At 39.6% G+C, this 25,404-nt stretch overlaps 1 protein-coding gene across 2 annotated transcripts in view; it reads left to right on the top strand.

The window, feature by feature from the left end:
* The window catches only part of SGCD (sarcoglycan delta), a 941,028-nt gene that overhangs the window by 162,952 nt on the left and 752,672 nt on the right, over positions 1 to 25,404 (top strand). Inside the window, exon 2 of one of the 2 annotated variants that reach the window (XM_034656815.1) lies at positions 15,933 to 16,088. The exons of the other annotated variant lie outside the window; for it this stretch is intronic. The gene's annotated coding sequence lies outside the window, so the exon portion shown is untranslated. The remainder of the gene's footprint in view (positions 1 to 15,932; positions 16,089 to 25,404) is intronic. 2 annotated transcript variants of the gene reach the window in all.

The following is a 25,404-nucleotide window of genomic DNA, read 5'->3' as shown; positions in this document are numbered from 1 at the left end:
ATTTATTTATTTTAGAGAAAGAGAAAGGATGAGTGGGAGGGGCAGAGGGAGAGGGAGAGAGAATCTCAAACATACTCTGTGCAGAACATGACATAGGGCTCCATCTCATGACCCTGAGATCATGACCTGAGCTGAAACCAAGAGTCAGATGCTTAACCGACTGCACCACCTAAGGACCCCTAGCACGAGTCACTTCTTGCCCTTTGAAAATGCAGGTTTTCCTTAAAAACCCAACCACACTTAACATTCTGTAGACTGGTAACTTTGATAAGATACTTAGGGGTTGCAGGCCAGGGCTCACATACACTTTCCTGTTCCTTTGTCTCTCCCTTACTTTCCATCTCCTCTACCTCCTTGAGTCCTTGCACCTTACCCTTGACTCACCCCAGCATGTGCAGATCCTGGGAAGTATAATCCCTCCTCCTCTGCTGCTGCTGCTTTTTTTTTTTTTTTTTTTTTTTTTTTTTTTTTTTACACAGAAACTGGCCTCACTTCGCTAGTGTGCCTTCCCATTCCCTCTGGAACTCTGATGATTAAAATGTTTTTCTACCTGACCCTCAGTTGACTTCTCAAAGTTCTCACCATTCCTACAAGGTTCTATACATTCTGTCTTTTCCCTACCTCTCTGCATTTCTTTGAACTGCTAATTACTGGGATCTCTGATTATTCCCTTTTTCTCTGAGACATGCTTGGCAGCTTGCTTGGGAGGTTCCCTCCCTGACTGATCTTATCAGTTTTGAGCTTTTAGTTATAGATCTCCATACTGGTTTACTCCCCAGAATTGATCTCCAGCCTGGACCCCTGTCCTGAATAGCACATTGTTTACTTAACATCTCCCTTGAGATATCTGATAATATCCATCTGAAATTCTACATGTCCAAAGCTGAACTGAACTTCAGAACGTTGCCACAAAAACCTTTCAGGGCTTCCAGTAAGACAGGATGTTCCTTTAGTGTCAAATGCCGATAATAGGTCAAGTTATATGACGACTAAGAATGGACTTTCGGATTTACCAATGTGGGAGTTGTGAACCAATGGGGAGAGAAATCAAAAGCCTGATTGGATTTAAGAGAAAATGGGAGGAGAGGGTTTGGAGACAACAGTAGTGACAGCTCTGGAGAGTTTGCAATAAGGAGAAGTAGTTGCTTGGGAAGAGAAGTGGGCTTGAGCAACTTTTTTGAAAAAGTGTGTGGATTTTCTCCTGATCACTGCCATTGGAGGCAAACAGGGGCTACAGGCCTTTGAAACTTCATGGGAAAATAGTCAGTCTTCTTAGCCCTAAAAATAAGGTGCAAGAAAGCCACACCCACACGAGTGTGTACTCCACAAGCAGGACTGACACTTTGGGTTCAGTTCTTCGGTAGCCAACACTCTGGGAAAATTGAGATCTGATTAATTAAGTGCTGCCTGATTGGGTCCTTTGTCTTCAAATACATTTCAAAACCTGTTCATAGCAAAAATTTTCTTTCATTCTTTAATGTGATTGCTAAGTGAATTAAATTGAGTTCTTTGAATGATGGGAAGGAGAGATAGTAGTTGAAAGTTCTCTTTAATGGGTTCATTGTTTGAATTTAAAATATTTGAGTGTGATGATCCATGGCCAGGGGTTCCTGAAATAACAATAGGGCAGACATCACACTCTGCTGTCATCTTTCAGTCCTCACAAATGTCCTGGTGGTAAGTGAAACCTTGCATTTCAATAAATACATTTGGACCTAATTTCTGCCTTTCACGCTGTGAAAGAACTGTCAAATTTGAAGTGTAATGACTGTATGATTTCTTGTAATGGCACCAAAAAACCCCCCTGAAAAACAGATTTGAATGTCATCTAAGTAAATTCTCTGTGGGATGCAGACCCATTTAGAGATTACTTTCCCTTTGGCTTTTATACAACAAAGCAGGAGCACATTGCAAGGATGTGAGTATAAAGTGGTATCTCAGAGAGTTATAGGTAGAGGGAAGCCTTACAGAGCCCAGAAGATGAAAGTCGTTGGTATTATTTTAGCTGAACTACCCCATTTCCTTGACAGAACTGACCTGGAGTGTTGTCTGAGATGTATGGCCTTTGGCTTTAACACATTCTCTCCCCTACATTTTGATTTGCCTGGTGAAACAACCCTAATCCTCAATTTTCCCAAACTGATTTGGTTTTCCTATGTTCTACTCCAGTTTCCCTGTGAAATATTAATATGTTCCAGAAATTCTAATGTTTTAATGTCCACACCAGATCCTCAGTCCTTCATCAGATCTCTCTTGATTTTCATATTGGAAAAGTCAGTTGATAGTGGAATAGAAGAGAATGTGCTGGAATGGAGAGGCAAAGGATCTGAGTTCTAATTCTAGCTCTGTCACGTTAGGGGTGTTAAGTTGAACATCTTATACTCTTGGACTTTATTTTCCTCCTTTTTCAAATGAAGGAGTTGGTATAAATTGGAAATTTGCAAACTGTGCTTCCTCGAGTCCTAGGGTTTTTCCAGGATGGCCCAGTGGTCACCGTGGGGTTTGCCAGCCTAACAGGCAGGGTCTTTCCCTCAGCTGTCACTTAAGTTTGTGTTTGGACAAAAACCCCCTAAAACTTAAGCTTTGAAAATCAGAATCTTGGATAATCTATGAGAGTTTCTTCTAAGTTCAATATCATATACGTGTGGCTCTTTGGTTTTTCGTCAAAACTATTTTCAGCAGAACCACATGTTGTTAGGTGTGTATTTGTGCAAAGTGTTTTTTTTTTATTAAGTTAAATTAGCCAACATATAGTACATCATTAGTTTTTGATGTAGTGTTCCATGATTCATTAGTTGTGTCTAACACCCAATGCTCATCGCATCACGTGCCTTCCTTAGTGGGAACTGTTAATGATGCTGTACGGCACATCCCCTAGGAGGTGACGAAATACTTGTAATGGCTTCTTCCTTCTACTGTGAAAGGTCCATGAGGGCAAGAATTATGTCTATCTGAACCATGCTGAGTTGCTGCATCTAGTCCATAACCTAATACATAGCAGATGCTCAGGAAATTCTGGATGGATGGATGAATGAATAGGTAGACGAAGGAACACATGAACCCCTTTCTGATATTTTTGGTTTGAATTCTTATATTCAACTCTGAAGCCTCTTCCATTGACACTTTATGTCAGCCCCCTTTTCCTTCTGCTCACTTCTCAGTTGGTAACTTCTAAGAATTATGCCAGGGATACCTTGGTGCAGTTGTCTCTGGGTGAACTGTCCCTGATGTCCCAGGTGAATATCTGAAGACTTTGGAACCAATGTAAGATACAACGTAGGGAACAGGTTTTTTTTTAATAGCAGATATGAACAAGTTTAACAGAGAAGTAAACGTGATAAGAAAAGCACCTAGTACTTTTCCTATGTCTCTGTATGTGTTTATTAATCTATCTATGAATTTATTCATTCATTTACTCATTTAATAGACTTTTATTTTTTTCTCTGTGCTTGATCCTAGGCTAGGGAATGGGGAGTTTACAGTCTTTGTTTTTATTTATTTTATTGTTTTCAGTTTTCTTTCTTTCTTTCTTTCTTTCTTTTTTTAAAGATTTATTTATTTATTTTAAGAGAGAGATGGTGCACGAGCGGAGGGAGGGGCAGAGGGAGGGAGAGAATCCTGAAGCAGACTCCCCACTGAGCGTGGAGACCAACTCGGGGCTCAATCCCTTGACCCTGAGATCGTGAACTAAAACTAAACCAAGAGTTGGACGCTTAACTCACCGCACCACCCAGGCGCCCCAATAGCCTTTGGTTTTAAATTCATTTCTGTTGAGATATAACTACCATATAACAGTGCATAATTTTAAGGTGTACGATGTATTGATTTGATACATTTCCATATTACAGTATGATTACCACTGTAGTGTAGCTAACACTTCTATCACGTCCCGTAGTTACCATTTCTTTTTTTGGTGCGAACAGTTAAGAGCTAGTCTCTTAGTAACTTGAAAGGCTGTGATACAGTATTGTTGTCTGTAATCACTATGCTGTGCATTAGAGCTCCAGCCTTACTTGTTTATGAGTTTCAGGTTTGTACTCTTAAACATTGTACCCATTTCCCCCATCCCTCAGCCACTGGTAACCACCATTCTACTCTTTATTTCTAGTACTTCAGCTTTTTAAGATTCCTTGTATAAGTGATACCATATAGTATCTGTATTTCTCTAACTTATTTCACTTAGCATAATGCCCCTAAGGCCCATCCAAAAGCAAGATTTTCTTCTTTCTCATGGCCGAATAATACTCCATTGTGTGTGTGTGTGTGTGTGTGTGTGTGTGTGTGTGTGTGTGTGTAAAACGGTGTCTTTATCCATTCATCTGTTGATGCACACTTAGGTTGTTTCCATATCTTGGCAATTGTGAATAATGCTGCAGTAAACATGGGAGTGCAGAGAGTTCTTCAGTATCCTGTTTTCATTTCCTTTGGGTGTATACCCAGAAGTGGCATTGCTGGATTATAGGATAGTTCTAGTTTTAATTTTTTGAGGATGCACATCGTGTTTCCCACACTGGCTGACCGATTTGCATCCCCACCAGCCGTGTGCAAGGGCTCCCTTATCTCCACACCCTCACCAGCACTTGTTTTCTCTTCAGTCTTTTATTTTATTTATTTATTTATTTTAAAGATTTTATTTATTTATTTAACAGAGATAGAGACAGCCAGCGAGAGAGGGAACACAAGCAGGGGGAGTGGGAGAGGAAGAAGCAGGCTCCCAGTGGAGGAGCCTGATGTGGGGCTCGATCCCATAACGCTCGGATCACGCCCTAAGCTGAAGGCAGACACTTAACGACTGTGCCACCCAGGCGCCCCACTCTCTTCAGTCTTTTAAAGGAGGCACGCATTTGCAAAGATATCGTACCCATGTGAACAGGTGCCTTTAGAGGGAGCGTAAGAATGCTTTGGGAGCCACGCCTGAGTGTTTTTCCCTGGGTAAGAATATCCGTTAGATGCTCTCAAAAGCAGTGAACCAATAATGCTTAAACAATTCTGGCCTATTTGGTAGGCAAGCCAGGGTGAGGATGGTATCTGCCATGATATCATAAACATGTATTTTCCCCATTCTTCTCCTCTGCCACCCTCCACATTTCAGCAGTCTCTTGTCACAGTTGCAGAATGGCTCCCAGAGCTCAGGAATATCAGGCTTTTGAAGGTTGCTTCGCGAGAAGACAAAGCAGCCAGGGTGGTGAACAGAGGACCTTCTCTTGACAGACTTCTTAATTAGCATGCACAGTTACTCCTAGATGCCTCTAAGCAGATAGCCCTCATGTCTCATTGGCTAGAACTGGGTCACATGACTATATCAAGCTGCAGTGGAAACTGGGAAATTGAGTATCTAATTTTTATTTCCTTAAATGGAAGGCTAGCAAGGAAGAAAGAGATCGGAAATGGCTATTGAGCAGACAACTGCTTGGATCTGCCAAATTAGAAGAGTCAGGAAAGATATTACCAGAAAAGGTGATATTTTGTCTGTTTTGAAGGATTTGCTAGAGCTTGCCTGGAGGAAGATAGGGGAACCTTCTGAGCAGAGAAATGGAGACAGTTGCAAGGATATGGCGTTACAGAAAGTTTCCATGTGTTTGAGAACCAGAAGAAAGTTAAGCGTGGCTTTGGGAAGTTGACATGGGGAGGATGGCATGAAACAACACTGAAAAAAGAGAGATATGTAGACTTGTATACTGTGCTAATGACTTTATAGGCCATTTTGGCTATAACTGAAAAGTGAGATCTGTTCCTGTTGATAACCCTAGGAAAACATTGGGGGAAATTATGTGGAAGAAAAACCATCACAGCTTGCCCCTAGAAATCAATTTTGATGAGATAAATGATTGAATTAGTTGAAATGGGAATACAGGTAAATAATATCTGTGTAACAGATGATTTTATTTTAACCAATCAATGTATTTTAGCTCTAATCCTAGAGCTTTGACAAACTTAACTAACATGAAAGAGCATTGTTTCAAAAATCCTCTATTTTTAGAAATGCTATTAGCGAAACCATCAGCTCTAACCTTTTCCTTGTTCTATGTCATGCACATTAATTAACACTTCCACCCTAAAAGAATGTGTTTCTTCGCATGCACTGGGAATGATATTTTAGAAGCATGCTTTAGATTAGAAACCTCAAGAAAAATAAATAAGGATCACTTAAAAATGTTCTTTCATGCACGTAATTTCCCGTTTAGACTTCTTTTTTCAGATCACTAGTTAGAATTTATGATCTGCTTTATGTAGGGCAGTGAGGTTGAAACTTAACTTTTGCAAGATCTTTGAAAAATAATTTCATAACCAATTAAATGGTACACAAAAAATGTAGGAGAACTATCTCATAAATACTAAGAGTAAAATTTTAAACATTTTGAAAATTCCCTTTTGCAGGCAGTTCACATGAAATATAGAGAGAATTCTTAACTATTGTAAAATTAGGATTATCAAAAAAACCCTAACAAGGAAATTATAGCGTGGTTAAACTGTTGTTCACAGTTGAATCAATGAATCTTTTGTGTAAGATTTATGATTTACTTTTTACTAATTTAGGTTGGTTTTTCCTAACTTGGTCAAAAAATGGTATCTGTTTCCTTGTTACCCACACATATTCTACTAAAAGTAAATTTGCTTTGTTCATTTGGTGTCTTCCATGATATTGGAGATTTTCGTTTGCTATTCACATTGCATAATAATCAAACCACTATAAATTTTCCCCAGTCTTTGAAAGCCTGGAATTAAACTTTTCTAGAAGACTCTTACAATTGGGACCTGGGAGATGCCTCCTCTTCATATCAATTAATAAAGGCCTCATAAAAAAACAATACAGAGAAAGCAGATTAAAATAATAGCAAGAAGATAACAAATGCTCTTCCACCAATGGCCCCCCACACAATTCCTATTATTTTTTTTTTGCCTTTTTATGGATATTAGGACCTGTTCTGTAATAATTCCAATTCCAAATGTAGAAATAAGATTTTTAATAGGGTGTTTTACAAGAGTATTTTAAACGTTTTGAAAATATAGATAGTAGCTAAATTACATTTTCACTCTTCAATGAAGGGCTCAAGGAACTATTTAGAACTATATTTTGTCACCGAATGCTAGAATTTGGGGGTATAACCCATGTTTTAAAAGTTGGTATAAAATACAAAGGATACACAGTGATTGAGTTAATTTTAAATGGCTAGATGGATGTGCCAATCAAAAAGTGACGATATAAATGAAATTACGAGGGTTTCTGGGACCTCTGAAATTGAGATTCAGCAATTGAAACTGAAACTCTGGGCTGGAAGGAGACTAGAGAAGCTCAGCTCTGAGCTGGGAAAATGGAGTGAGTCTGGGGAAGCGCTGTGATTTGCCACAGGTCATTGAATCCTAAGTGGCAGGTCTGGAGCATGTCTGGAGCACTTCTGAATATGGTGAGAAAGTTAACGAAGTTCATTGCTCTTTGTGTAAAGCCACCTGGTAAGGGGATAAATTCACATTTAGTTTTTAAAACAGGCCTCACCTCACATATCTGAAAGCTTCAGGAGTCTTTTATTTGGCATCTTGCCAGGAGGATGAACCTTTGAGAACATTGAAAAAGAAACCTTTGCATTTGTATTGAACTCTGACTCTCAAATGGCTCCTGTATCTACTTTAACATTTAACCTTCTCACTTACGAACTATATTACCTACTTGTAGCTGTTAGTTTATCCCTGCCTTATGGATCCAGGAACAGAAATGAGATGGTAATGGTTTAGTGGGATTTTATCCCAAATAACAGATTTCTTATTTACAAGTGTGTGTAGATTTCCCAGAATCTTTCTTGCTTCTCTCTTTGTTCATAGACTGGTATAAAAAATTAACCCGAATCTACAGATTTAACCAACTTGAAATTGTAGACTCCAGTTTTTATCTTCTTTGTCAAGATCCAGTGTTTGGATTTGAGACTTCTTACCTGAAGCTACTTCTGTCACTTACTTTGTGCCTTTTAAGCAGTCACTTTTTCCTGAGGATTCATTCCTGCATTTGTAAAAGGGACTAGTAGCAATAACTGTCTTAGGGGTGTTAAGGATTAAATAAGATAGTGTATTTAATAAGGCTAGTATATTTCTTTATGAATTCAGCTGATATTTACTGGATACCTGCTGCGTGTCAAACTACGCTCCTAGTGAGGGCTTATGTAAATGTGAATTGGTCTTCGTAATAACATCCCCTTTCTAAGCTCAAAAGTTATTTATTTGAACAATATCATTTTCAAGCCAGAAGCAGTTTTGGTCATTATCTATGCCAATACTCTCATTTTACAGTTGAGGAAGCACAGGGTGGTTAATTGGTTTCTCAGGGTCATACAGTACATAATTGGCAGATGAGTATAACCATTAAAATATGGTCCTTATAGACATGCAAACCAGGTCAGGATCCCCAGCTTGGCCCCTTAGTTGTTCTGTGACCTGGGCTGCTGACTTCACTTTTTGACCCTCAGTATTCTAATTTGCAGCTTGGAAACGATAATGGTCCTCATGGAATTATTATCAAGATTAAATTTGATAATTTAACATACTGCTCAGTAAACATTAACTATGACTCTGCCGTTCCTTCGTTTTCTTGAAATTAAGGATGTTACGGTTGTTCATTCGTAAGCATTTGTGGCTGCAGAATTCTCCGGATAGGTGCCCAGATTTGTTTTGTTCTCCATACCCATTGCATGAGAAAGCTCCATTCAGTGATAACATTTTGTTGGAAAGAGTTATTTGCAGGCAGTCTCATTTCTCCTGAGCCCTGTCTGCACTTGCAAATATACAACCAAGTCTTTGGACTCTGCTTATGGATGTAGTTGAACTAGTTAAGCATTACTGGGACGTGAAAAATGAAGATCAGAATTTTTCTCACAATCTGATTTTGTTAATTGTCTTAATTCACGTGTTCTAAGTTACAAGAAACAGAGAAGGGCTTTCCATCAGGATGTCATGCCCGCTCCTCCCAAGTCGGCTACAGTCCGTGTTTCTCTGTGCTTCCTTCCCGTGGGCTTTTCTGGGTTCTCTGTCAGTCTCTTTCTTTCTCTTTCTCTCTTGCAGTTTCTTCAGTTTCTCCTTTATCCTTTTATTAACAAGGGGCTGGTTCCTTCCATATATTCTTTTACAAACTCCAAAGGAGGAAATCTAATTATCACTGTTGTCGGCAGAGAGTTTTTGGTGGTTGGTTTGTTGTGTTTCCAACAAGTGCTCCTCCTAGGTCTCTAAACAACGTGTCTTTTGGTTGACCTTGAATGGGTTAAAGTCCATTGGTTCCACCAGGGCCACCCATTGTTCAGGGAGAAGCCTGTGTGCTTCTTTAATAAGCAGGAGCCTCTGGGTGAAGCAGCTTCCCACCCTTGGGACGATGAGTAAAGTTGGAGCTCTGATGAGTATGAATGACATACCTGAAAATTGAAACAGAACAAAACAAAACCTTTTTTGGACTAGCCAATTGATTATGAGCTAATTTCATGATGATAGTAGAATAAAATCTAGTAAATAGTTATTTAAACACCTCCTATGTAGGAGGCTCAGGGTTACAAGGAAGTGGTAGAGAAATATAAATCCTGGGCACAATGCATTTGTTTCTCTTACTGAATTCAGCTTCGGTGAAATATGTAGTTTCTCCTTGGCTTGAATCAAAAACAACTCTCAACTCACTGCGGATGTTCCCTTAGAATCAAAGGACTTTGGGAGCTTGGGCAGCACAAAGACCTCAGCGGGGCTTTGAGTTTAGCTTTGTGTCAGAAGGACTTTTGCTGCTGACTTCGTTCCAGCCTTGACTCACCCGCTATCAGAGAGGCGATGCCCTGATTACTCCCAGTGAATTTCTCACCCTGACGCATGTGAGTGCTAATGTGGAACCGTGCACGTGTGTGAGAACGTGTGAAAATCTGTAGACACGAGTGCCTTTGGAAAGAATGTCTTTCTTTGTTTCCCATGACCTGGCTTAAATGAAAAGGAAAAAGGGTTTGGGGAAACATTCATGATATACTTCTGCAGCTGTTGGATATCTTCTTCCAATGAGGAGCCGGTTTCCTTGGCAACCATGTTGTAAGTCACTCCTTATGGTCTTGCCCATCTTGACAGACTAGAACTCAGCACTCAGAAGCGTAATAGGCTTCTTTGAAGAATATCAACCTCCTTTTTTTATTGTGGTAAAATTAATATAACATAAAATTAGCCATTTTAACCATTTAAAAGTGTACAATTCAGTGACATTTAGTATATGCACTATATTATGCAACCATCATTACTCTACCTTTTTTTAATAGTTAAAGAAACCATACTTTTTTTACATATATATATATATATTTTTTAAAGATTTTGTTTTTTTTATTTATTTGACAGAGATAGAGACAGCCAGCGAGAGAGGGAACACAAGCAGGGGGAGTGGGAGAGGAAGAAGCAGGCTCATAGCGGAGGAGCCTGATGTGGGGCTCGATCCCATAATGCTGGGATCACGCCCTGAGCCGAAGGCAGACACTTAACCGCTGTGCCACCCAGGCGCTCCTACATATATTTTTTGTTTATTCATATGTTTTACTTTTATATGTATTGCGGAATATTTTTCAGAGTATTATCTTCTAAATGTTTATATAGAATATAAGTGAAGGAATTTTATAAACAATTTTTTAAGGGTTGTAATTATGATCTACCAAGCTGAGAGAGGGGGAGGAAAGAGAGAGAGAGAGCTGTTGACTGTGTCCTTTGTTTTTGACTATGATTTTTTTTTAATTACAGTTCTTTTAAACAAAGCCATATTCTCAAAGAAATTGCATGAAGGAGCCTCTTATCTTTTGACCTAATATGCTTCACTTATGTGTCGAACACTGTCCTCCATTTTGATTAGTGATCATACCATCTTTAATCTTCTTGTGCAAAGAGCACCCACATAGAAGTTAGGAAACTCTGCCACTTCCTGATTGGACAACTTCGAGTATGACAGTTTCCTTCTTTATAAAATGAATGAGATTTAACCACTCAACCAAGATTCAGCTGTGTCCCTGGCTCTATGTCGTACATTGGAGATACTAAGAAAATAGCAGAATCTATGCTGTCTTTCTTGAAGGGTTGTGGAGAAAACTGTGTTATAATGAAGGAATTTCTTCATAATAAAGCATTGTGCTGACACAAAGTATACTACTAATCATCATCATTATTATTTCATCTTTAAGTTTCTTTTTTTTTTAAGATTTTATTTATTTATTTGATAGGGGGCGAGACAGCCACCGAGAGAGGGAACACAAGCAGGGGGAGTGGGAGAGGAAGAAGCAGACTCCCAGCGGAGGAGCCTGATGTGGGGCTCGATCCCAGGACTCTGGGATCCCGCCCTGAGCCGAAGGCAGATGCTTAACGACTGAGCCACCCAGGCGCCCCCCATCATTTGTAAATTTCAAGGTGAAAAAGAAAAAAAAAAGATAAAAAGTTTGCTCCAAGACTATAGAGATGATACTCTTCACTCTGGCCACCTAGAATCCTTGTATAAGGATAAACGTGATTCCTAGACCATTTCTATGACCGTCACGTCCACTAGGGTGGCTATCATCAAAAAAACAGATAACTGGAGCATCTGGGTGGCTCAGTCAGTTAAGTGTCCGACTCTCAGGGTGGTGAGATCAAGCCCCACGTAGGGTTCTGGGTTGAGTGTGGAACCCACTTAAGATTCTCTCTCTTCCTCTCTTCTGCCCCTCACTCCCTGCTCGTGTGCTCTCTCTAAAAAACAAAAACAAAAAAACCCCCAAGACAGATGAGAGCAAGTGTTGGTGAAGATGTGAACATACTAGAACCCGGCAGTTCTTCCATGTGTTAAGTGTAGAGTTACCCTAAGACCCAGCAATTTCGCTCCTCAGTTTGTACACTGAAGAGAATCACAGACATATGCTCACATAAGCACTTGTACATGAATGTTCATAGCAGCGTTATTCATAATGGATGGAAATTAGATATAATCCAAATGTCCATCTGCTGATGAATGATAAAATATGCTATATCCATTCAATGGAATGTTATTCGATAATGAAAAGAAATGAAGTACTGATACATGCTATAACATGGATGAAGTTTGCAAACATCATGCTGAAGGAAAGGAGCCAGAGACAGAAGGCCATAAACTGTACTATTTCCTGTGTGTGTAATATCCAGGATAGGCGAATTTATAGGGACAGAAAGCAAGTTGAGTAGCCATGGGTTGAGGGGAAGGAGAAATGGGGGTGACTGCCAGCGGGTAAAGGGATTTTTTGGGGGGTGATGGAAATTTCCTAGAGTTTGATTTGCTGATGGTTTCACAACTTTGTGAACATATGAAAATCCACGGAATTGTGTAGTTTAGAAGGGAACTTTTATGGTATGTGAGTTATGTCTTAATTTTAAAAAATTCTAAAAGCAAATAAAGAAAGGGTAGTGATTACTCACAGTGGTTTTACCCTTCATCCATCCTTGCAGAAACTTTGAAAGGAGGGCGCTACCCTTACAGAAATGTTTTGAAATCAACACTCTATCAATCAGAATTCCATCAGAGCCGCAGAAACCCTACATGATATGAGGAGATTCCGCTTTCACAACCCTGGATAGTTGGTTTCATGGGAAGCTGTCACTTTGGCGCCTTTTACTGGAGTCTGAGTCGGCCAAGCAGGGAGTCAGGAAGGAAGGACAGATGCGACATGAGGGAATCAAGGATAAGCTGAACCTGCAGGGAAGGCCAGTGTCCACGAGAACAGATGGACCCACGTCGGTTTCTCGCTGCTTCCAACTCTCCGGTGCTGAGATGTCTCATGGAGCCAGGGGTGCAGGGCTGGGGATTCCAGGTAGCATAATTCCGGTTTAGTTTACTTGGTGCATAAACAAATATCCCACAGTATTAAGTGGATTAAAGAAAACAGATGGAAACATTGTTAGGGAGGGGAGCACATCCCCAGTCAGAGTGAAGTCATCTTATCCAGCACATGGTATGTGCTTAGTAAGTACTAGCTAGTATTGGCCTTTTGTATATGCATGTTGAGAGCAGCCATCCATTGGAAGGGACTCTGGACAACAAAAACGTTTAAAAGGAATCATAGAGGAAACCTTGGCAGGACCCAGCTTGCTTACCTGACAGAGAACCACTCTGACTATACCTGGCTCTGTGAAGCATGCAGCTAAGCCCCACTTACTGAGGGACTCCAGCTTTCTCTTGTGTCACTCCACCTGTCTCCAAAAGCCCGTGGAGACTTTCGGTTCATTCACTGCTATATCCCTACTGGTTTGGTTGGTTGGTTGGTTGGTTTTAGATTTCATTTATTTGACAGAGGGAAAGAGAGAGAGGGAGGCTAAGTACAAACAGGGGGAGCAGCAGAGAGAGAGGGAGAAGCAGACTCCCCGCCAAGCAGGGAGCCCGATGCGGGGCTCCATCCCAGGACCCCAGGATCACAACCCGAGCTGAAGGCAGACACTTAACTGACTGAGCCACCCAGGTGCCCTGTCCCTAGTGTTTAGTATGATATCTGGTACATAGTGCGTGCTCAGTAAATATTTGTTGAATTAGTAAGTGATGAACACTGTGTAAAGGTTATTTCACTTAACAGCAACAATTTTTTGGAGTAAGTTTTGGTTCATTTAGGATCTAAGAGTTCAGTGAATTTGGACAAAGACAGAGGTTCTGAACTTCTTTTCACATAATTCTAAAGAAGACCTTGGTTGAGATACACTTTACAAATCATTGATCCACTTTGCGATTATTTTTCTTACTGGTTTAGACATCAGGTTCTTGGGAGCTTTGCTTCTGTAACTCAGCCTCAACAAGAACAGATACATTTAGAAATTGGGCAGCATCATTTCCAAACTTCTTTGGGCTTCAAGTCTGACCTCAGACTGTGGCGAATTCCCCAGATTAATCACCTTGTGGGCATGTCTGTCTGCCCTGTGGGGCGGCAGCTTTCCGTTTTTAAGCTTCAGCAGGTGCAGTGATCTTGTACCGTAGTAGGTATTCAATAAATACTTGTGAAACGAAGGCAGGAATGGATAGATGATGTACTTTCCAAACGTGTTATGCCAGAACACATGTCCTACTGCTGATAAATCATTAGTGGCTTCTTCATTCATGAAGGACACAGGAAACATGATTTCATTTTTTAAATCATTGGTTAGCTTGAGGCTAATCATCTGGTGACTATTAGGCTCTGAGAAGGTGAGTGATAATCTTTCTGCAATAGTGTGCAATTCTCCTCCAGATGCTCTGAACCGGTCCCCTGCTGAACTCTTAAGGAACAAAGTGTATCTTCCTTCTCTCGTCTCTAAAAGGAAGTCTAGTTTCAGCCTGTGAATCATTAAGTGCCTTTTATACTACCATAGCTATCCTAACTCCAATAAACCTTAAAAACAGTTGGTTTGCTTAATAAATATTCAGAACATGGAAAGTGTGCATTTTCCAAGAGGGTCTTCTTTATTCCTTGCTGATAAGTAGGGTCCTGATGGAGCAGTGCTGTAAATATCTCTATAAATAACCATTGTTTTCTCCTGTATTCACCACTCTTGCACAATGCCTTTATGTTTTGAAGAAGAACTTTATCAGGTAGTTAAGAATCTGTCTGCAGGTCACCAGAATGCCACTTCGAGGATGGCATGCGTTTGAAAAATAAGATTATAAGAACTAAAGCCGAGATTATAGAGTCTTTTTGACTGGGATGAATGAATAATAGCAAATGCTTCCAAGGGCATCAGAAAGCGCCTCTCTTTTCAGACACGTCTCAAACTCTTCAGCTCCCCAGAATCACTGTGCACTTCCTTCAGGTTTCCCCAGGCCCTTTGCAAAGTGAGAGGCACTTGAACTTTGTCTTACATCTTTTCTAGTAGGCCTTAGGCAAAAATATTAAAATTCTTACCAGGATTGAGTGCGTTCAGTTTCTTCAACAGCTTAGCCAATGAAGGCAACATTTTTCCAAATTTTAGGATTTCTTTTTCCAGGGAGTTTTAGATCAAAATCTTACCATTTACTGTTTATTCCTAGAGAATGAGTATTGTTGGAATTAAATTGCAATATGAAGCTTCAGTTGTTTAGGCACAAAAGGTAATCAATAACCATATTTAGAGTTGATGTTGTCACCTGTACTCATTTTTTTTTCAGATGGAATATATTCAACTCTTTCCAACTTAAATAATCTTTAAAACAGGAAGCTGTACAGAATTATGAGTTAGTGGTTTTCAAGTTTTGTGCTCTGGAAGATACAGAAGATGATAGTCAGGGGAGAGGGGAAATATCTTGTGGATAGTGGTCCAGACCCATTATCACCACCTTCTCAGCCCCTTCCCCAATATTCTTGGCTAACATAACATCTCTTTTACCATTTTATAGGTTGGGGTTCTGCCTGGTATGCCATTAAGAACAAAAAGTTTCCTCCACTCAGTAAAGAAGTTTAAAAATCAGTGATTGAGAGAAAAATGCAAGAGACTTAAATCGTCCTTTCTCCTTTTTCAGTAATAGGGTTGCAGGATTCTAGTGACAGATTTCAGTAAAAGGAACAGTGTAAGAAATCCAGCAGTGAGAAGTTAGATGACAGTTAAGTGGAATTAGCGAAGAAAGCCAGTCTTGGGCTCTGCTCCCAAGAAGGTCATTAGATGCCCCCCCACAGGGACTTTTAGCCAAGACAGTGGCTTGGTGGGTGCAGATCATGTCAATCCCGATAGTAAAAATATCCGCAAAGGACCATGAAGAAGCACAACACCAGGATGACGAATTTACGTGAGTCTGTGCAAAAGAGCTCATGGAACGACTGGCTTTGCTCTGGCCTCTGTGAGAATTAGTTTTTCTCCTTGAAGACAAGAGGAATACATGGTACCTAACCTGTCACTTGGTAATAGAGAAGAGAAAAATGAATCACGTACACAGAAATTTCCCAGTTTTTGGGGAGTGTGCTATCAAATGCAAGCTACCCCTTCGAGGTACATCTGCTTTCTGTTCGTTCCTGCAGTCACTTCGCGACCTGCTGTGTAAATATTTGCTGCTCAGAAGAGAGAGCTGTACATCTTCTGCATGGAAATTATGAGAGGATGATTTCAGGGCCTCATCTGGTATTTAGCTGCTTGTTTTCATCACAGAGCGGACCTCATTGGCTCTCATCTCAAAGGTAGGTAGGTTGAATGTCAGCCGAAGAGGGAATGCATTATTTTTTTTCCATTTTATTTTTAATTTTTGTGTTATCACCACAATATGAAATTCTATCATCCAACTTTTTTAAAAGATTTGTTTATTTTATTTCATTTTATTATGTTCCGTTAGCCACTGTGAAGTATATCGTTAGTATTTGATGTGGTGTTCAGTGATTCGTTAGTTGTGTATAACACCCAGTGCTCATCACAACACGTGCCCTCCTTAGTACCCATCACCCTGTTACCCCATCCCCCCACCCCCTCCCCTCTGAAACCCTCAGTTTGTTTCCCAGGGTCCGTAGTCTGTCATCAGAAAGGGGCTGCGTTATTTGTAATTACCTGTAGGATCACAAACATGATGTTGCTGTTTCCAGAAGGGCCATGATCCATCTCTGTCTATAAAATCTGAGATTCATAGGGTATCAGAATATCCAGGTTCTTGAATTTTAACTGTCATCTTCAAAGATTGTTTATTGCATGTGAATTTCCAAATCTTTTCCAACAGCTTCATTCAGATTTTACTTTTTTAATTTATAGAAGATAATCTTTTTTATAGGAGTATGTCACATATATGCCCCCTGAGGAATTCTTTCCTACCTAGGATTATCAAATCATAAGCAAAGAAAAGTGGAATGATATCTCAATATCTTCTTGACTTCAGTAGCCTCTGGGTACAAATAAGTTCACAATGGGATTTATATTTCGGACATGCTGGTTCCTGCTCATACCTGTTTGTGGCTAGCATCCTGTCCACTGGAAAGGCTTTTCTGGAGAGTTCTGAGAGTGCTCCAGTGGCTTCTCAGCCAGCTACATTCATGATGTGGCAGTGCCATGTTCTTCTTCTCTTGCTCCTTCTCTGGTGTTGGTGACCTCTACCGGTGTTCATTTGTTGGTGCCTCTCTCCTCCACTGCTGCTAGCATCCGCCGTGAGAACACTAAATGGTATAATGGCGTGTGTCCTGAAACTCTGGAATTATCTTGTCAAGGGATTAGATCAGAGCCATGTGGCATGAAAAAAAAGGGAGAATGGCCCTTTCCTCCAATCAGCGTCACTTCTGTCCCCTGCGTTACACCTGCTTTGTTGTGCCCTGTGTCTCCCAGGGTCTTATGTGAGAACTACCTTCTCTGCTACTGCCCACAGCTCTCTCTCTAATTTGGGGAGCTGGACACACATTCCCACACTGCCCGCTCAGTCTCAAGGATTTTGTGCATAAAACCTTCCTCTTTCCAAGTGCCTTTCCTGCCAATGAATTATATGTAGATGGAAAGTGTGGACAGGGACTTCACCTACTCGTTCTCAGCTTTGATGGAACTGACACTTTCCTTGCCTCTGGAATTTCATGATTCATATGTGATAGGAGGGCTCTTGAGCTCACCATAGTAGAGGGGTGGAGAGACGCCACAGCCGGGTGAAGCCCCAGGTGCGCTCACGCATGTCATCTCCGCAGAGTGAGTTGTAGAGGGATTCAGGAGACTTGGGAAACTGGAGGAAGGGGGAGGGGAGGGAGCAAGGACTGTTGATCGCTCTGTTTCCTTAGCTTTGGTTCACCTTCAAAGCATTTTTTGAGCTGGCAGTAACATTGAGAAATCACACACCAACATGGCAACTGGCTTCCACATTTTTCTTGTAACGATTTGTGCTTCTTATTGGGGCATGAACACCTTGGGTTCTGTCCAAATGGTGTTCGGAACAAGTTTCTGCAAACAGTGCCAGGCTGAAGCAGTGCAGCCTGCTCGGTGCACAGTAACCACATAGGAAGTCACTTTGTTCCAGTTCACATGGATTTGTGGCTGTATTTTAAACACAGCTTGGAAGCCAGGTTATTATATTGACTGTATTCTTTCCCTTATTATGTGTCTTTATTTGTTCACATTAATTCTTTGGAAGCTGGTGTGATAGCAAATTCATCTTCGTCTTGACTGGAATGCTTTCCTTCTTCCCTCCTTGCCTCTCCCCATTACCTATCTTTCTGTCTGATAATTTCTTTCTTTCCATCCTGTTTCCCTAACATCTTCATTGCTAACATCCTCAGTTCCTTAAATATTTCTTCCCAAATTCTTCACTTTCCTGATTTATTCCTTCCACCTCCCCTTTGTTCTTGACACTTGATTTTAGAAAAGTAATTTCTCAGAATTTTCCTTTTAAAGACCCTTTCACATCTGAAGTCATAGATTTCTTCATATTATCGTACTGTGATGTTTTCTACAGTGGTGATATGGTAAATGTCTTTCCAAACTTCTCTTTTTAGCAAGAGTCCAGTCTTTCCTACTCCTGGGTTCCTCAACTTTGGGTTAATCCTATCAAAGAGACTTAGAAAAGAGGGCTGCCTTTTGAATAGGGAAGAGGATGAGGAGTGGGGGTAATATGGGTATAGGCTAGACAAAGTCATATGAAAGAGTTGGTAGAAGGAACTGGGAATGATCACCCAGGTGAAGAAAGAAGTTGGGGTGAGCCCCATCTATGAGTGACATTAGAGATTTCATTTGGAAGAGGATTCTACTTAACCTGTGGGACTCCAGAGAGTGGAATATAGAACAGAAGAGTAAAAGAAAAGTCAGCTTTAGGTCAACATAAGGCCAACTGTGTACTAGGAAGGGTGAGTGAGAAAGAAATGGACTGTCTAATGAACTGTTGACTTCTCCATTAGTAGCAACATGTATTTGGATAATGTAGCTAGATGATAACGCAGCTGGATGGTATAGGGGGATTAAATTCTATAGGGAGAATGGCTTAACTTACCTCTGAGGCCCCTTACAGTCCAGAATGCAATCATTCCAAGGCACTGGCTCCTTCGCTCAGCCTTTCGGGAATTCCATTAACATTGACTTTTTCCCTTTCTGACCATGCTTAGCACTAGTTATCTGCACATTACATCTTTGCTCCTGAGCACATTCAATGAAAATGTTGAATACGTATTATCCTTCTTGTTATTTAATTGTTTTATATGTCTACTTCTTGTTTCTTCAATAACTATAAGCACCTTGAGAGTCAGGAAATTGTCATTCTTTTCTTTAGACAAAACTTAGACTTGTTACATTGAGTTACATTTGAAGTAAGATTTCTTTTGTTTTTTTTTTTTAAATAGATCAAAGGCCATAATATTGTGGAAATGTGGTTGAATCTAGCAGGCATGCCCTGATAAGTGGATACCTCTTGCACAGTCTGTGCTCACCATGCAAAATTCAGAAGCAGAGATATTTAAAAGACTGTTGAAACAGTTTCCTTGATGCTGACCTTTTTGGGCACAAGAATATAGGCCTGAAATTTCAGACCCAGGTTGGATTATAAGAAATTTCTGATTAGCTTTTATTGAGCATGAAGCTCATACAGTTTTACAGGTAAAATATTGGCTCTTTGGGTCACTTACTCAGTGCCTTCATTTTATTAATGGGGAAATCAAGGTACAGCGACATAAGCAACCCCCTCAAAGTGTCAGTCTTTGTGGATGGAGGAAAACCCTGAACTTGGATCTTCTCATTACTTTCCCATTGTTATACCTTATTCTTACTGTTGATAGTTTTCCTGGCGTACAGGGAGCCCTTCACAGGTTTGCCATCAAGTTTGAATGAAGTTGTAAATGTATGTCTGTAATAAATGGGGGTGTGTATTGTCATCACAATGGGTATTTGGTTGTCTTCCTGGATGACCAAGATCTTACATCCATTTAACAATTAATTCATTTTCAGTTCTATGTGCCACGTACTAGGCCAGGTGCTGAGAGCTCAGTGTTGCAGATGACATTAAGGTATGCCTCTTGGCACTTCTACAATTGTTTCCAGTGCTAGATGTATCATAAAGTCTATTCAGATCAGCCACAGTGATATCCATTTTGTTGATCACAGACAAGAAAGAGAAATGATTATGATAACGTAATGACCGAAATCTACCCTGCTGGTTGACTTTATGTGTGATGGTTAAAGAGAGTTTTTCAAACATCTCCAAACTTACTTCATGTGTGTGTATGTGTATGTGTGTGTGTTGTGTGTATGTGTGTGTGTATATATATATATGTATATATTCCACAATAATTGTATATACATATATACATATGAATATATACCTATACATATAAATGTATATATACATATATATTTTATATATAGTATACTTGTATAATTTTATATATATATACACACACACACACAATGGTTATATATTATGTTTCTACAAGTATGCTTCAACAGATTCTAGTATATTAATTCATTTTATTGGAGAGAAGTGTTTCTACAGACTTCACATAATTTGTTCCCTACAAAAGATGGAGGGAATTTCTATGCCTACAATGCTACCACCTGGCAGTAAACACAATTAACAATTCACTTGCCTTGCCAGCTTTGAAGTCAGGCAATTCTTGGCAAATTTTTAATTTGAGGAAATTTGCATTATTTCACATTTTGAACCCTGGGTATTTATTATGACATTCTTCCGAATTTGCATAATTCAGAGTTGCATAAAATTAGACCACAGTGTTTTCCCAGGGGGGTGAAAAACACAAAAATGTTGGGAACTTTGAGCAGGTGGTGTAAACATTCAGAAGCAGAAGATATAATCCTTGTTCCTCAGTAGCTTCAACCCTGTTAGGAAAACCAAACAGATACATATAAAGCATATGAAAACAATCCAAAGCAATGTTTCTCAGTCTTTATGCTGTTATCACCCCTTCTAAAGAGACTTTTCAAACTTTTTTTTTCCTAATTGCCCTTCTACCACCTGAAAATGTGTACCACAGATATACTGTATATCTGCTTATGTACTGTGTGTCTGTGTCTGTGCCTTACCCTCAATTAGAGTAAGAGTTTTCATTCCCCACGAACCAATTTTCATCCTCACAGGAGAATTACTCCCCCATTGAGAATGTATGATTTAACATAATCTATGCTTAAATATATGATAGTAAAATAAAAGATTAATTATATACAAAATCCTGAAGGATCAGAGCAAAGACAGGGCCTGAAAGAAAAAAAAAATTATAAATCAATGGCTATGGATTGCAAGGTGAAATCTGCAAAGTCAAAATTAATCAATATTTAATTAAATATCGATAAAACATTGTATCCATTTCGTTTCAATGTTAAGCTCTCGAAAATGGGGTTACATTTGAAAACAATTTGTAGGTTAGATTTTTTTCACTTCTTAGTAATCCCTGAACCTAAATCAGATTCTCAAGCATATCGAATAAGGTACTTATAACCAAAGAAGTTCAGAAGCTAAATTATTTAAACATTTCAAAAACTTTATAGCAAAAATATATATTTAAAGCGGTAGATTGGTACATTTAATATGTGTGAGGTAATGTTTGGTGGCGCTTCTAAAAATAGGCTCAGGAAGGTTTTCTGATAAAAGTGAAATCGGAATTACATCCTGACTGCCCATGTGCCAGAAATGGTACAGAGATGACAGAGAGAGAGAGAGAGAGAGAGAGAGGGAGAGAGAGAGAGAGGAAATAGCAAAAAGATGGTAGCTCTCTTTTGTGCTTAAGTGGTTGTTATCTTTATATGTACGTAAAAGAAAAACACTTGACAGAATTAATTGTCTTCAGTTAAGCAGCTCTTTTTACAAACCTCCAAAGGCCGTATGTTCATTGCACAAACTGAGTTCTTAGCAAGTGTGAAACATATGAATAGGTACACACAGACCTACCATGTCAGCAAAGAAAATAAGTAAGCCTTGTTGATGTTTCCCAACAGAATTCTGTGACCTCCCACAAGCCCTGTTAAAGGATGTTTTTCATTATGGGGACTTTTGGGGAGAATTGAAAATCTTATGCTTTATAACAGAAGATAAACAAAAGTTGAAATAACTCTTGGCTTTGTTCTACTTATATTTTAGTGGATTCGTTTGGTGTTTGTTTTAAAGTTCCCCGAAATGATAAGTTATGATTTTTAGTGCGGTTTTCCATGAGGTCTCTCATCTTGAGTTTTTTCCGGAGATGGGCTCAGTGCCCTGGTCATCATGGCCTGCGTGAATCCTGTTTTTGACAGGTAGGGTGTGGGAATTGTCCCAAATTGAACTTGGCTTGAGTAGGAACATTGGGTCTTTATTGATATTCATTTTTCCAAATTCATTTCCGGTTTTTTTGAAGTGGCTTCTGGGAGGACTATAATTTTATGGCTAAGGTACAAAGGATGCATTGTGTTTGAGAAAAGTTTGCTGTGATTATTATTGAAGTTTACTATCATAGAATTTCAGGTAAATGGAATTGAACTAAATTAGAGGGATGGTAACAATAATAGCTTGCAGTTATGGGTCATTCTGACTTTTCTGACATTTTTTCAGTGTTGTTATCTCATATGCATCTTGCAAATGTCCCCAGGAGTGGAAAAGGCAAGGCATAATATATGAATTCTAGATCCAATAAAAAGCAAGCATGGCAGTGAAGTAATTTGCCTAAAATTGCTTAGCTGGCTTGTCACTTGTATTCCTTCTATTTGCTTTTTCTTAAACTATGACTTTCTTGCTCTCCTATATTTCTCCTTGTCCTTTAAGAGGACATTTATATTGAGTATTTCCAAAGGTGATAAAAATGAAAGTAAAATTGGTCATTATATATAAAAGGCGCCTTGCATTTGAATTTGACATTTGGCCCTCACTTTCTCTTCCAGCCCCTAGGCATGCACCCCTCCTAAATTTCCAGTGATCTTTTGTTGCCTTCTCACCTCTAACTCCATTTGATCAGGGCCAAGTGGAGAGTTTTTTAGATACTACTACCCGAGAAGAATAACCTTGACTCCCTACAGGCAAATGGTGGAACATACATGAGGACCTGCATAGGACACCCCTGTGTTAAATGAGGTTGACTGTAATATGTACCAACATCATAGGACTGTGGTGAGGAGTGAAAAGAAAGTTGTTGCGCGAGAAACATCTAACTTGGGGTCTGGCCCATAGGAGGTAAGCAATTTAATGCTAGCCATTCTTATTAGACATGGTGGGAACTTAGAATAGCATTACCAAACAAAATGGAGAATTAAAGAATGAGTTTTTAGTGGAAATATCCCCTGTAGCCTAGTCAGTTGGAAAATAAACTTTCCTAGAAAACAAACAGAATGTGCCCAGGAACTTGGCTCCCAGAATACCGAGTTGCCAGGCTCCAAGAAGGGGACTCGTCCTGCTCTTACAGCAGAGAGCTTGCACTGGTGGAAAGATGGCTGTGAGGTGCATCTGTTCCCAGAGAAGGAGCCCTTTTTTTCTGAAGGGTTAGGACTGTTCTAATGTGACCACCGATAAGGCTTTTTCAAAGAGCCCTTGGGCTTATTTCCATGGATCTGGTCACAGAAGATAATTACCTTGAAGTAGGAATTAATGGTTTCATCGACTTGGTGAAGAATAGCAGACACTTGTGGTATCTGTTCTGGCTCTATGTCTCTTTTCTAACTCACACCGTGCTTTTTTCATCTCTAACACCTTGAGGCATTTGCTAAATGGCCAAATAATACAAATGGCCTAATTTTTTTTATTCAGGTAATTTCCTTTCATATTCTACTCACCTCAGAAGAATGGAAAATGTATCAGCCCATGAGATAAAATTCTGACATGAATGTCCCTCTCCTTTAAACAAGAGAAAAAGAAAATAGTAATAATGAGATTCTGAAAGCTAACCAATACATGAAGATCACCAGAATAGAGTTTAAAGGTCGTTGTGGCACCACGTACTTCTAGAACACCAAAGTTGGCTTCATACCTCGTCATACATTTTTTTTCTTATTTAAGCAAGGTGATGGGAGAGAGACTAATTATTGGATAGATTCAACAAATGTCTGCCAGTAGTCGTTGGATTGCCATTTCGGATCCAGTTTCTGCCTCAGACTTTTCTGTGCATCCCTAGCAAGTCAACAGTTGCCTACATTTCCATGTTCTGTCTTCTCCCTCCTCCTCCGTAGGTCAACTTGGTAAATAAGTATGTATGTTTGCTCATTATCTCTTTCCTATTTAAGGCATATACTTTAAGAGGTGAAGAAGAATAAGGCTGAAAATGTTCCTGTAGAAAGCTTTCAGCTTGCCGATAGGCATTGTTTTCATAGAGTAGTTTCCTGGTTTCTGTTTTAAAATTTATTTTTGGCTCACTCTAATAAAACAGTAGCCCGTTTGCATTCATTTTCCAGTTTGCAGAAAACACTGGATTGCCAGACATTGAGAGAGTTAAAAATAACATAGGACAGAATGGAATCTAATTTTAGAGCTCAAAGTGGACATGAGCATCATGGAGTTCAGTCCTTTCTTCCTACAGACAAAGAGGTGCAAGTTCAGAAGAGTTAAGTGCCTCCCCCAAGGTCACACCCCCTAGTGTGTGATTGAGCTGGGGCATGACCATCTATTTTTCCACTTGTTGACTCTGTTTTTCCACTATCAAAAAGAATAATAATGCAACAGGCAGGAGCAGCCAGTGATATAAAACTTCTGTTCCAGGGAAAGATTTGCTTATTTAGACATTCTAGTTCTGTCCTCAACCTACTTATTCCTCCTTAAATCTTATCATCAATTAGTATTTATTGATCCCTCTCTGTTGAGTAAACTGCTTCACTGCACAAACTGGTATCGTTAGCCCTCTTGGAGATTACAAACTAAAAGGCACAAAATGAGAAAATGTAGCTATAATTTAAAACCTTGTTCTTCAGAACTTTACCAACATTCCTCTTATCTTCTAACATAGATTATTTATCACAACACTCAATTCAACATCAGGGATGAGACTCCTGGAAGAATGAAAAACTGGTTTCTTGTCCTTTCCCTTTATTCTTTTCATTATTGCCTCCTTTCCTTTACCTTTCATTCATTACTTCTTATGAAGGACTGATTGATGTGTTCATTGATTTCGTCAACAAATATGTGGTGTATGTCAACTATATGTTAGTCTTAGACTAAACGCTGGGAAACAGAAAAACAGGAAATATAGAGTCCCCATCTTCAGGGGCTCACCACCTACCACAGGAGAGGAGAAGACGGTTGGCAGGGTGACCAGTTAGGACTTTATGGGAATAGCAGTGTTTTCTGTGTTTTTCACAGTGTGACATAAATAGTGATAATATTGTATGAGAAATTGCAGGAACCTGGTGGTAATTTGGAATCCTGGATGAAGTTATTTCTTTTAAAAATATATTTATTTATTTTAGAGAGAGAAAGAGAGAAGGAGAAGGGGATGAGGGAGAGAATCCTCAAACAGATTCCCTGCTGACTGAGCACAGAGCCTGACATGGGGCTCAATCCCAGGACCCTGAGATCATGACCTGAGTCAAAATCAAGAGTTAGCCACTTAACCAACTGAGCCACCCAGGTGCCCCTGGATGAAGTTATTC

Source organism: Ailuropoda melanoleuca, chromosome 3, assembly GCF_002007445.2.
Source record: "Ailuropoda melanoleuca isolate Jingjing chromosome 3, ASM200744v2, whole genome shotgun sequence".
Classification (NCBI taxonomy): Eukaryota; Metazoa; Chordata; class Mammalia; order Carnivora; family Ursidae; genus Ailuropoda; species Ailuropoda melanoleuca.
This window is presented reverse-complemented; position numbering and strand designations above follow the sequence as displayed.